The sequence below is a fragment of the Tupaia chinensis genome, unplaced genomic scaffold (assembly GCF_000334495.1).
Source record: "Tupaia chinensis unplaced genomic scaffold, TupChi_1.0 Scaffold145741_1, whole genome shotgun sequence".
Lineage (NCBI taxonomy): Eukaryota > Metazoa > Chordata > Mammalia > Scandentia > Tupaiidae > Tupaia > Tupaia belangeri.
This window is the reverse complement of record NW_006205599.1, coordinates 307435-319597: the sequence shown is the minus strand read 5'-3', so window position 1 is coordinate 319597 and position 12163 is coordinate 307435. Positions and strand designations below refer to the sequence as shown.

Here is a 12163-nt window from a genome sequence, read left to right as displayed (position 1 = left end):
GGAGGAGAAGGGATTGTGGAGAAGCCATCTCCCCCCCGGGGGCAGGGGGTGATTTCTCGCTTTCTGTCTCTCTGTCTTCCTGGCAAGCGCATGCACCCTATAGCAAAAACCTCTTCAAAAAAAAAATAGTAAGCTTTTAAAAAAAATAAATGATTTTTTGTTTGCTTTTTCCATTTTTCTTCTCTTTTTTATTCTTTCTCTCTTTCTCTGTTTTCTTTTACCTCATCATTTTGCTGTTCAGCCTCCACCCACTGAGTGTCTAGACAAGTCTAAGTGAAAAGTTGCCAAAATCCCAATACTATATGGTTCCTCATATTCCTCAATTCCCACTGAATCTGTGACACAAAGAGAGAAAAACGCAACACCTAAGAGTTTGCAGACCATATCCTCCTGTGCACCTCTGATCACTTAGACTGATCTAGAAATTAGGAAGAAATGAAAACTCATGAGATGCTAGAAATCACCATAGAGGCACAAGATATGCAAAGCCAAGAAAATATCTCACTCCCAAGGGAAAAGAATAATTCCTCTTCATTTGCAGACAGTACAATGGAACTCATGGAAATGTCTGATAAAGAATTTAGAGTATTCATAGTGACAAAACTAACAGAGATGGAAGAGAAGAGAGACAACGAACACCAGAAGAAAAAATCCAACGAGTTCCAGGAGCTGAGGAAGTTCTTGCGAGAGTTAAAAGAAGAAATACACACCATAAAAAAGAATAAAATGGAACTGTTGGATATGAAGGCTATAAAACAGGAAGTCAAAACCTCCTTTGAAAGTATTAAAAGCAGACTAGATCATACAGAAAATCGAAATCTTGGATGTAGAAGACAGAATCACAGGACTAGTAAAATCCACCTAGAAGACTGAGAAAATAGCCCACCAAAATGAGAATAGTGTATGAGAAATACTAGATACCATTAAATGTCCAAACATCTGGATAATCGGTATCCCAGAAAATGAAGAGACTCATAATGGCATTGGCAATCTAGTTCATGAAATCCTGAAAGAAAACTTCCCAAATTTAGAGAGGCACTCAAAGATCCAGACCCAAGAAATACAAAAGACCCCAAATAGGATCAACCCAAGAAGATCTTCTCCAAGACACATTATAGCCAGGTTGACCAAAACCACAAAGACAAGATACTCAGACTGGCAAGAGAGAAACGTCAAGTACCTACAAAGGATATCCCATTGGGCTAGCAGCAGACCTCTTATCTGAAACAATGTGAACAAGGAAAGAATGGGAAAATATATTCAAAGTGTTGAGTGAAAAACAATTTCACCCAAGAATACTATATCTGGCAAGATTATCCTTCATTTGGGAAGAGAAGACAAGAACATTCTCAGATAAACAAAACCTGAAAGAATTGATCAACACCAGATCAGCTCTCCAAGAAGGTCTGAAAAAAGTGCTATCCCAGGAAAACTAAAGTCAGATGCACAGAAATAAGAGTTCAAAACCAACTAAGAAAATGGCCAACTTAATGGTAGGGACAAGTCCAGAGATGAACGTTATCTTCCAGAATTTAAACAGAAAGATCAGACCACAACAGAAGATAACGTACATGAGTTTGAACTGGTGAAATAGAATTTTATGACTTTTGACTAAAACATTACTGACCTTCAGTGACCTGCAGGTGGCACGGTGGTTAAGGGCAATGGACTCCCACATGGCCCACTGTAGTTTGAGTCCTGGATCTGGCAGCTTGCTTTCTCACTTCACCTCTCTCTTTTTCTCTCTCTCGCTCTGCCCCTCTCTGGTCAAATTAAAATAATAAATAAATAAATATTTTAAAATTAGAAAAATAAAAAAGAAATCAGATACAACTCACTGGCAGCAGCAGTCTGAGAAACAGTTTGGATACTGATACATTGGGATTTCCATGGGAGGTCAATGATTTCCATCCAAGATGATCAGGAACTTGCTTGGAATTGAATAAATTGAGTTTTTTTCCCTAGTTGCAAAGGGGGAGAACACACAGAACAGAATTTTCTTAGATGAGGTATTAGAAAGTATTTATCATAGGATGGGCCAGCCAGGGGACATCGTGGTTAAGGCAGCTGGATTCCACAGGGCCAACTGCACAGCTTGAAACCCAAACCTGACAGCTTGAGAAGCTTGCTGGGCCATGTGTGTGTGTGCTTGGTCAAAACCCCAAGAGGAGAATGGAGAAGAGCTGGCAGCATGGCCACCCTCACTGGGGGGTGATTTCTCACTCTCTCTCTCTCTCTCTGGCAGGCACACATACCCTATAGCAAAGAAAAAAGAAAGAAAGGAAGGAAGGAAGGAAAGAGGGGATGAAGGAAGAACAGAGAGAAAGAAGGAGAGAAAAATTAGGGATTTGGTGGCATAGAAAGCAACCATGGATACCAGAGACAATGTGGGAGGAGGGTGGGACATGGCAGAGCTGGTGAGGGATAGGGAATCAAGGATGGCAAAAAAAAAAAAAAGTATACAGGACATAAGAAATGGAAAATTATTTGCTCATAACATGTATGTTGTACAGTGTATTTTGGATGGAAAATTCATTTGTATACTGTAATGATGTATAGTGAATTAATGTAAAAAATAAATAAATTTAAAGAGAAAAAAAAAGAATTAGAGATTTGGGCTTGTGTTAGGTAATTTGGGCATGGTCCAAGGGAACAGGACTCTGCTTTGGATTGGATGCTACAGGAGGCTGGTATAACTCTATAATAGGGTACCCTAATTCTTTTCTATCAGATGGGAGAATAAGTTGAGGCTAAAGAAGCAGTGATCACTTGTTAGGATAGGCAGATGTTCAGTCATTTTTGTGTCTATTTCGGAACGTGTTTATGTTTTATCTGTAACTGAGACATGGTATGTTGTATTTGTCTTCAACCATCAAGGTGACAATAATACTGCTTGGTTTTGATGTTTTGGGAAATCGTTTATGCTTAACAGGAGAACACCACAGTGAGTGCCAGCCTCTAAGTCAGGACTGATTTTCTTTGTTCTCAGGGAATTTCAGGACGTTGTTAGAAATAAAGACAAATTTCACCCCCAAATTCCACCATATAGGTTGTCTTCTTTAGAGCCCCATCCTCTTTCTTACCAGGTGTGAAGAGCTCACGTGACCCAGTGGTTGAGAACGTGGACTCTGGTCTTAGGCAGCTGGGGCTGGGATTCTGCCTGTCTCACTCATCAGCTCTGTGTGACCCTGAGCAAGTCTTGTATTGTGATGGCTAAATTTTTTTTTTGAGAGAGATTTTTGCTATAGGGCGCACATGCTCACTGGAGACACAGAGAAAGACAGAGAGACAGAAAGCAAGAAATTATCCCCCCACCCTAGGGGGAAGGCCGCACCACAATCCCTTCTCCAATCTCATTTTAGGATTTGGAGTATACCCGCACATGCACCCGGTGTGAGTTTTAAGCCACCAGGTCCAGAAGTCAAACCACAGTGGACTATGTGGGAGTCTAGCAACATAACATTAAGCCATCCGCTGGTCCCTGATAGCTAATTTTATGTGTCAGTTTGACTGGGCTAAGGGTTGCCCAGATAGAAGGTAATGTGGGTGGATATCATCCAATTCATTGAGGGGCTGAAGAGAGCAAAAGGGCAGAGGTAAGGCAGGCTCACTCTGTCTGAGCTGGGACATTCATCTTCCCCTGCCCTCAGACATTGGTACTCCTGGTTCTGGGCCTCCTGTCTTAGCCTGGATTATACTACGATGCTCCTGATTCTCCTCTGTGGATGGCAAGTCATGGGACTTCTAGGCCTCTTTGTGAGCCAATACCTATAATAAATCTTATATGCCATCATGTGTCACTTAATAAGGATATGTAATGAAAAATGTGTCAGTAGGTGATTTCACTGTTATGTGAACACCATGGAGTGTACTGACACACACCTGTGTGGTGTACCTACTACACCCTCTGCCACATGGACAGTCTATTGCTGCACCATCATGTATGACCCAAACATCATTATGCAGCACGCGACTGTATGTATATGCCGTCAGTTCTGCTTCTCTGGAGAACCGGCGTCAATACATTTATCCTTGTTTACAAAAGGAGAAAAATAAGAAGGACTATATTGAAGAGTTAGAGTGATGATTAAATGAAGGAAGTGCACATTAACTAGGCTGCCAGCACAGGACCTGGCACAGCGCTGCTGTCACTGCCATGGTCACCAAATGTCCAGTCAATTCCCAGGTGTCTGGCTGACTGCAGGAGCCTCCAGCTATTGTGATTTCTTCTGTAGGTCTTCTCTTTTCTGTCCACGAGGCCTGCCTCTCTTACTCTGGTCTTAGAAGGTCCCTTTCTTCATGTGACTATTGAATGACACGTTCCACACTCACTCTTGTTTATTGAGGACATACTGTATGTGACACACTGGGCCGAGCAGGGTATTCACAGAATTTTACTCCACTCTCTTGTAGAGCAGGCACTTTTATCTCCATTTTACCACTTCAGAAGGACACTGAGAACTGAATGTAAGCAGGACAGTTTGTCAGTGGCAGAGCTGAGTTCAAGTGCAAAATCACCCGTCTCTAAAACTCTTTCCTCTTGGCACTCAGCCTGCTCTGTGGAAGTCCACACCCCTTAGGCCAGCATCAAACAGCATCTGTGTCCAGCCCTAGGCTGCCTTTCTAGCCTGACCTTTAACAATCCCCTACCCGAGACACAGCGGTTGCTCGCTGCCCTCTCATCGGTACCTGCTCTGGGTGGCTCCGAGGGCATCCAGGGCAGGGGCAGCCCTGAGAAGTAGGAGGCAGCAGAGAAATAGGTCAGCGAGGCCAAGTGTCATGGTGGGGCCCCTCACTTCGAAGATCAGGAGGGGGTGGGGAATGCAAGGACAGGCCCAGGAGTCATGGAATCCAAAGAGGAGCAAATGTTTAAAAATCTCGATGTGAAAAATGGCGACAAGGAAGATGAAGGAAAAGATGCAAAGGAGCAAGATGCTAGTAAAGGGGAGCTGGTGGACACCGTGTACCTAGAGGAGATCGTGGGCGATTCCGATAGGCAGCCCGTCCTGCAGTGTAGATGGGATTCCTTGCGAGGGCTGGGAGTGCCACAGGCAAAGACGAGGAAAGAGAACATGGAGAGGTGTGGGAGGAGGTGAGACATCTGAGGGAAAGCCAAGGGAAGAGCAGTTGAGTCATAGTCTGGGGGCAGTTAGCATTGACACCCCTCCCCCCACGACCTTCCCGATGAGTTTTGCCTTATCCCCTGAATCCTCTGTCTTCCCTTAGTAAGGAGACCCCTGCTTCCTAAACTTACACATTCCAGATGCACCTTTGCTGTAAATCTTTGGTATTACATGTTGTATGTGGGTCCCCCATTACCAGTTTCTAATTGAATATTATGGTTTTTTTTTTCTTTTGGAGTGGTTTTTGCTATAGGGCGCATGCACTCGCCAGAAAGACAGAGACAGAGAGAGGCAGATAAGCGAGAAATCACCCCCCAGGGATGGTCATGCCACAATTCCTTCTCCTCCATTCTCCTTTCAGGATCCTGGGCATGCACATACATGCACCTAGTGTGAGTTTAAGCCACCAGGTCCGGGACTCGAACCATGGTTGACTCCATGGGAGTCTAGCAACATAGCCATTACACCAACTGCTGGTCCCTTAAATGTTATATTTTGGACCTAGTTTGTAAGTCTCTGTCAGCAAGCGAATTTTATATCTTGCATGTAAAGATGTTTATTATATATTGTAGCGTTAATAAAGCAGCTTAAAAAGGAAAAAGAAAATCCTACCCACCAAAGATCCTTAGATTACTAAAGGATCTAGTATGCGCATGTCTAGTCTGGCATGCCCAGAAGAAGTCAGGATGGAAAAGGCCACTCAAATCTCTTTTGAAGTAAGAAGAGGAACACATAACTAAGGCTGGCTCCATGACCTGGTTATGGAGCTAGCTGACTCTCACGTGGCTGGCTGCATGGTTTGAGTCCCGGACCCAGTGGTTTGGGAAACATGCCCAAAAACCTGAAGGGAGAAATGGAGAAGAAGGACTTACAGTGTGACCACATCCCATGCGGGGTGCTTTCTCCTCTCTCTCCTCCCCATCTCTCTCTCTCTCTCTTTGGGGCACAGAGGCACTGTATAGCAAATAAAACTAAAAACAAAAATCCAGGGACCAGCAGTTAGCATAATGGCCACGTCACTGGACTCCCACGTAGTCGACCACGGTTCGCGTCCCGGACCTGGTGGCTTAAAACTCACGCCGGGTACATGTGCGTGTATGCCCAAGATCCTGAGAGGAGAACAGAGGAGAAGGGATTGTGGCGTGGCCATCCCCCCTGGGGGGTGATTTTTCGCTTTCTGTCTCTCTGTCTCCCTCTGTCTGTCTGGCAAGTGCACGCGCCCTATAGCAAAGACCTCTAAAACACACACACACACACACACACACACACAACTCAATAAAGATATGGAAATGGCATCAATTAAGTGACACGGATATGCTGAAGTGTCATCGGTGTCTGGAGGAAAGGGATGTGGTTAGTCAGGAAATAGTTCTTACTGGACAGGAGAGATGGCAGAGCCTTCAGGGATGAGCCAGAGGAGCAGGCTCTTCATTTAAGACTCATTTCCATTATCTTCTCTGCCATGTTCCCAGGTCCCACTCAACGCCATGTGGTCTCACCTGCCTCTGTATTCCTCTACCTGGGGCTTATTCCTCTCTTCGGTCACTTCCTCCTTCCACCCCTCACCAGTTTGTAAAGTCCTGGGGTGGCAGGAAACTTGTGTTTTCCATCTTTTATCATCACCCACCCACACCCTCCTTATAACACACACACACACTATCTTTCACCATGCCTCACTCACCTAAGTCAGTGTATATGTGTGTTGAACTAATGAAGCAAATGTCTCTAAGTTTAAGGGTCAGCAGATGGTGTAGTGGTTATGTCACTGGACTCCCACCTGTCCAACCACAGTTGGAGTCCCAGACATGGAGGCTTGAAACTCACGTCAGGCGTGTGTGTGTGCATACCCAAAATCCCAGGAGGAGAATGGAGCAGAAGGGATTGCAGCATGGTTATCCCCCCAGGGGGTGATTTCTCACTTTCCTTTTCATTGTCTCTCTATCTCTCTTCAGTGGACTCACATGCTCTAAGACAAAAACCTTAAAGAAAAACAGAAACAAAAGGTTTGTCTGTTCTTATCCCAATTTAACACTTTAACAGTACCTTCCCTCTTTTTATTTGCTGGAAGATGTGTGTGTTCACCGGAGAGAGACAGAGGAGAGAAAATGAGAAAGCACCCGCCTCACCCACCCAAAGCTGGCTAAGCTGCAATCTGCCCTCCGGTTCTTTTAGGATTTTGAGTATGCATTTTGAGCTGTCAGGTCCAGGACTCAAACCACCCAATCAGCCGTATGAGACCAGCTGTTTTAATCACCACACCATTGGCTGGCCTGTTTCACAGGCTCTTTTGGTATCATTTCTCATGTATGTGTGCATTCACTACCTGCACACATTCCAAGCTTCCTCCCCTGTAATCAGCAGGGGCATCCCAGCATGGTTTCCTTTTACACTTGCATAAAAATAAGAATTACCAGAGAAACTTGTTAAAAGGCAGATTCCAGGGTTGGCCCCTATTCCCAGAGACTCTGACACAGAAGAATGGCAACAGAAATCCGGATTTTAATATGTATCCCAGGCAACTCTGTAGCAGAGGACCTGTCAGTGCCTTTGGAGAAGCCTGCAGTAGACGATCCCGCAAGCTTCTGTAGATCTATTGATTGTTTTCAATTGTCAGAGGGTGGGCAACCCATTTTCTGGGACCCCTCCCATCTTGGGAGCTCTGTTTTTCCTTCCCTCTCCTTTAGTAAGTTCCCCACTTTATTAGTAAATTTCCCACTTTGCTATACCTACAAAATAAAGAAATAAATAGTCAGAGGGTGCATATGCTCACCAGAAACAGGGAAGGAGAAAGCGCCCCCCAGTGGGGCATGGTCACACCACATCCCATCTCTTCCGTTTCTCTATCCTGCCTGGATTTGGGGTACACATACACAAGCACCTGGTGTGTTTTTCAAGCCACCAAGACCAGAATATGAGCCATGATCAGCCATGTGGGGTCCAACTCCCTTAACCACTTAGTCCCGAAGGCCAGCCCTCTACGACTCTGGAATAGAAAAGATGTTAGATGCTGGATGAAGGCATTGTGAATTGACAGTCTTCTCTGAAGCACAAGCACATCTTAATTTTCAGAGCCATCCATTTGAAAGCTAATGACCCCGCATGCTCACTGAGTGTGGCAACCCAGTGTCCCCTCCGTCCTAGAGATGTGGTGATTCTCTGGGCCCTTCACCCAGGCTTCCTCTGCCTGCCCTGCTGTGCTGAGGGGCTGATCCAGTGTTAAGTCATGGATCTTGTTTTCGTTTGTTTGTTTGTTCTTTGTGCGAAGGGGTTTCTATTTCTGCTGAGGGCCCTCCTGGCTAAGGTACCTCCTCTGGGAAAGGCAGTGTTTGCTAAGCCCTCCGAGGCTCCCAGAGAGGGAGCAATACCCCCACTGCGCTGGGAGGAGACCTTTGTAGTGTCGACTTGCTGTTTGTGTTTCAGGCTCTAAGGGAAGGGTTGCTCCTAATTAAAGGCGTAAATGCTTTAATCCCCGGCCTGAGGGCTTCCCATAGCGCATTAGCCCCGTATTAGGAAGGAAATGGATTGTAATCCCTTTAATATAAGCCTGGAGTTCCTCCTCCAGGGCTTCTAGTTTGGGAGAAGAATTTCCTCCTGTGACTTAACAATATTAACATGCCGAATTTGCATAGCCAGAAATTGGGGGCCTCACTGTCCCTCCAGGCCACAGTGGAGGGGGGAGTCTCACTCTGATTTCCATGGAATGGATGATGGTTATAATAAAGTTCCAACAGCATACCAAACCTGGTGCTAAGTAATTGATTATACACGTTTTTCTTCTTTAATTTATATATCCAAGCCCATTGAATGGGCTGTTGGGCCAGCTGCATGGCTTGGTGGTTAAGATAGCTGGGCTCCACATGACTGGCTGCATGGTTCAAGTCCCGGATCTGGTGACTTGAGAAACGTGCTGGACACTGAATGTGCGCCCCGAATCCTGAAAGGAGGACAAGATGGAAGAGAAGGGACTGTTGTGTGGCCATTCCCATGGGGGTGCTTTTTCCTTACTCTATGCCTTCTCTGGTGAGTGCACACTCACTCTAAAAAGAAAAGGAAAAAACATGTAGATTTAGAGGTTAGTATTCTCAGTGGGTAGAGGTCTGACGCTTGGTGCGCTGTGTACGTTGGGACGTTGTAGACACTGCTTACTGGCTCCTGCCCACAGATCTTTTCGGAAGCATCCGTTTAAATGTTTATCTCAGCATAACCATTTTTCTGGCTTCAGGCCCAGTTGTATCCAGGGTCTCAGTGTCCTCATGATGCTGTCTCTCTCTGTCTCCATCTCTTAGGTTTCTTTGTGCTTATTTTATTCTTGGCCAGACTCTCTCCACACTGGCCTCAGGCAGCTCCAGGACTGCCTGGCTCTTAGTGCCTGCTGTTTCAGAGGAGAGAGAACCCGTTTCTCAAGAGCTGGGCATGATGCTCATCCATGGCGCTTGGGTCATGACTTCTCCCTGAATTTCACCGAGGCCTAGAGGGTGGAATATCTGGTGGCAACGTATCCATTTAGAACTGGAGTACAGTCAGGAACCAGCAGTTAGTGTAATGGCTGTGTTTGGCTGTGTTGCTGGACTCCCATGTAGTCGACCGCAGTTCAAGTCCCAGACCCAGTGGCTTAAACTCATACTGGGCGCATGTGCGTGTGTGCCCAAGATCCTGAGAGGAGAATGGAGGAGAAGGGATTGCAGCCTGGCCATCCCCTCTGGGGGGAGGGGGGACTTCTTGCTTTCTGTCTCTCTGCCTCTCTTTTTTTGTCAAGCACATGAACCCTATAGCAAAAACCTCCCCCCAAAAAAGAAAGACCTGAGTAGGGTCAGCACACCCAAACCACATGATCCCCAAAGGAGACAGAAACAGCACTCTGAAGGGCCGTTGCTGGTTGTTGCCGTTACACAAAGAAGAGCAGTCAAAGGTTCACAGCGGGCTCTGTCTTGGCCACCTCCCTTCCTCATTCCTTTCCAGGTACCCTGGCTGGTTGTTCTCAGACCTTCCTGCCCTTGGGCTTTGCATCTGCTGCTCCTGGTCCAGAATCCCTTTCCTCCAGATCTGTGTATGGTTGGTTCTGATTTTTGCTCTAATGTCACCTCTCAGAGTCCTTCTCAGACCCCCTTTTCGGACCCCGAAGCACCCGCTCCTGCCCATCACCTCATCATCTGCTGGCTCACCGGAAGCCGACTCGCTTATTACTTCGTTGACTCTCAGTTTCCCTCTCGCCTGAATGTAAGCTCCGTGCGAGCGGGGATCGCCATCTGTGTTATCACTCTAATCCTCAGAGTACAGAGCAGTGCCCAGCACCAAGTAAGTGTTCAATAAGCAGTGGCTGGAGAAGTGATAATAATCTGTGGTAGCATCTAATGAGATCAAGGAGAACTTCATGGAGGAGATGGGTGTTGCAGAGAAGGATTTTTTTTTAAAAATATGGTAAATATATATAACATACAATTTGCAATTTTAACCATTTTTTATTTATTTGTTTGTTTTAGAGAGATTTTTGCTAAAGGGTGCATGCACTCACCAGAGAGACAGAGAGACAGAAAGCAAGAAATCGCCCTCCGGGGAGGATGGCCACACCACAATCCCTTCTCTTCCATTCTCCTCTCAGGATCTTGGGCATGCACACACACGCGCCTGGCGTGAGTTTAAGCCACCGGGTCCTGGACTTGAACTGCAGTTGACTACATGGGAGTCCAGCGACATAACCAGTAAGTACATCATCTATTGGTCCAGCCATTTTAACCATTTTTAAATGTAAAATTTAGTGGCACTAAGTACATTTGTAATGTACAAGTGTCGCCACTGTCCATTTCCAGAACTTTTAAAATCTTCTCTAACTGCAATTGTGTCCCATTAAACAGTATCTGCTCATTCCCTGCTCCCTCCGTCCAGCCCTGGCAATCACCTCAGAACTTCCTGTTTCTACAAATTTTACTACTCCAGGCACTTCGTCCGTGGAATCACACTGCATTTGTCTTTGTGGCTGGCTGGTTTCACTTAGCAGAATGTTCTCCAGTTTCGTCTGTGTTGTAGCATGTGTCTGTATTTCCCTTGTAAGGCAGGATATCATGTGTATCTGCCACGTTTTGATGACCTGTTCACATGTTGATGGACATTTGGGTATTTATACTATTTGCCTCGTAATACTGCTATGAACATTGGTGCACAAGGGTCTGAGTCCCTGTTTTTAATTCTTCTATTTGAAATTGGAGGTAGAATTGCTAGCGAATATAGGAATTGTTTAACTTATTATTATTATTTTTTTAATTTTTGCTGTAGTTTTGTGTGTACTCACTAGAGAGAGAAAGAGGGAAAGTGAGAAATAGTCCCCCGGGGGGGACAACCATGCTGCAATTCCTTTCCCTCTACTCTCCTCTCAGGATTTTGGGCATGCACATACACGCACCCAGGACTCCGACCATGTGTTTGGCCGTGTGGAATCCAGCTACCTTAACTGCCATGCCACTGGCTGGCCCTCTGCTTTTTGACTACAGCCATTCTTTGTGTGCGAGAGGATGGCATTTAGCACCAGCCAGTCCTTCAGGCCACACGTGGCCTGTGGTGTATCGTGGATTCAGTCACACAGACTGATGTCATAACCACCCAGGCTCTGTTAACTTCCCCCTCCTGGAAGTAGACAGATTTCGTAGAGTTCTGGAAAGTACCTACTTCACATGTCTGTTGCTGCTGCTAGGGTTCAGGTTGGTTCAGGGGTACTGAGCACTCAGCACCTTGCTGTGAAAGGGTGAGCTGACATGCAGACAGCTTAAACAGCCCCACACATCACAATGACCAGGGCCTATGACCAAACAGCCTCCATCATGTAGGCCAGGGCTCATCTCAAGGACAGGTGTGGCCATGGGACACAGTAGCAGGACTCTCCATGCGGCTGGGGCCCCTGCAGTTGGAAGGGCAGAAGCACTGGTGTGCCTTGGCAAAAGGAAGGGTAGGCTCTGTCTGCACCGAAGCAGGCCCCAGCCCCAGGACAGAAGCAGTCTGTGTATGTAAAGGAAGGGATGCAGGGGTCTATTGAGGTTCGGCTGCCACTC

At 46.0% G+C, this 12163-nt stretch overlaps 1 protein-coding gene across 4 annotated transcripts in view; it reads left to right on the top strand.

Annotated features, from left to right (window-relative positions):
• Positions 1-11952: 11952 nt before the first annotated feature.
• The window catches only part of SPMIP9 (sperm microtubule inner protein 9), a 4394-nt gene continuing 4183 nt past the window's right edge, over positions 11953-12163 (top strand). For 2 of the 4 annotated variants that reach the window (XM_006168356.2, XM_006168355.2), the window contains exon 1: positions 11971-12114. The gene's annotated coding sequence lies outside the window, so the exon portion shown is untranslated. The other 2 variants (XM_014584144.1, XM_027768263.1) reach the window with 2 other exon arrangements.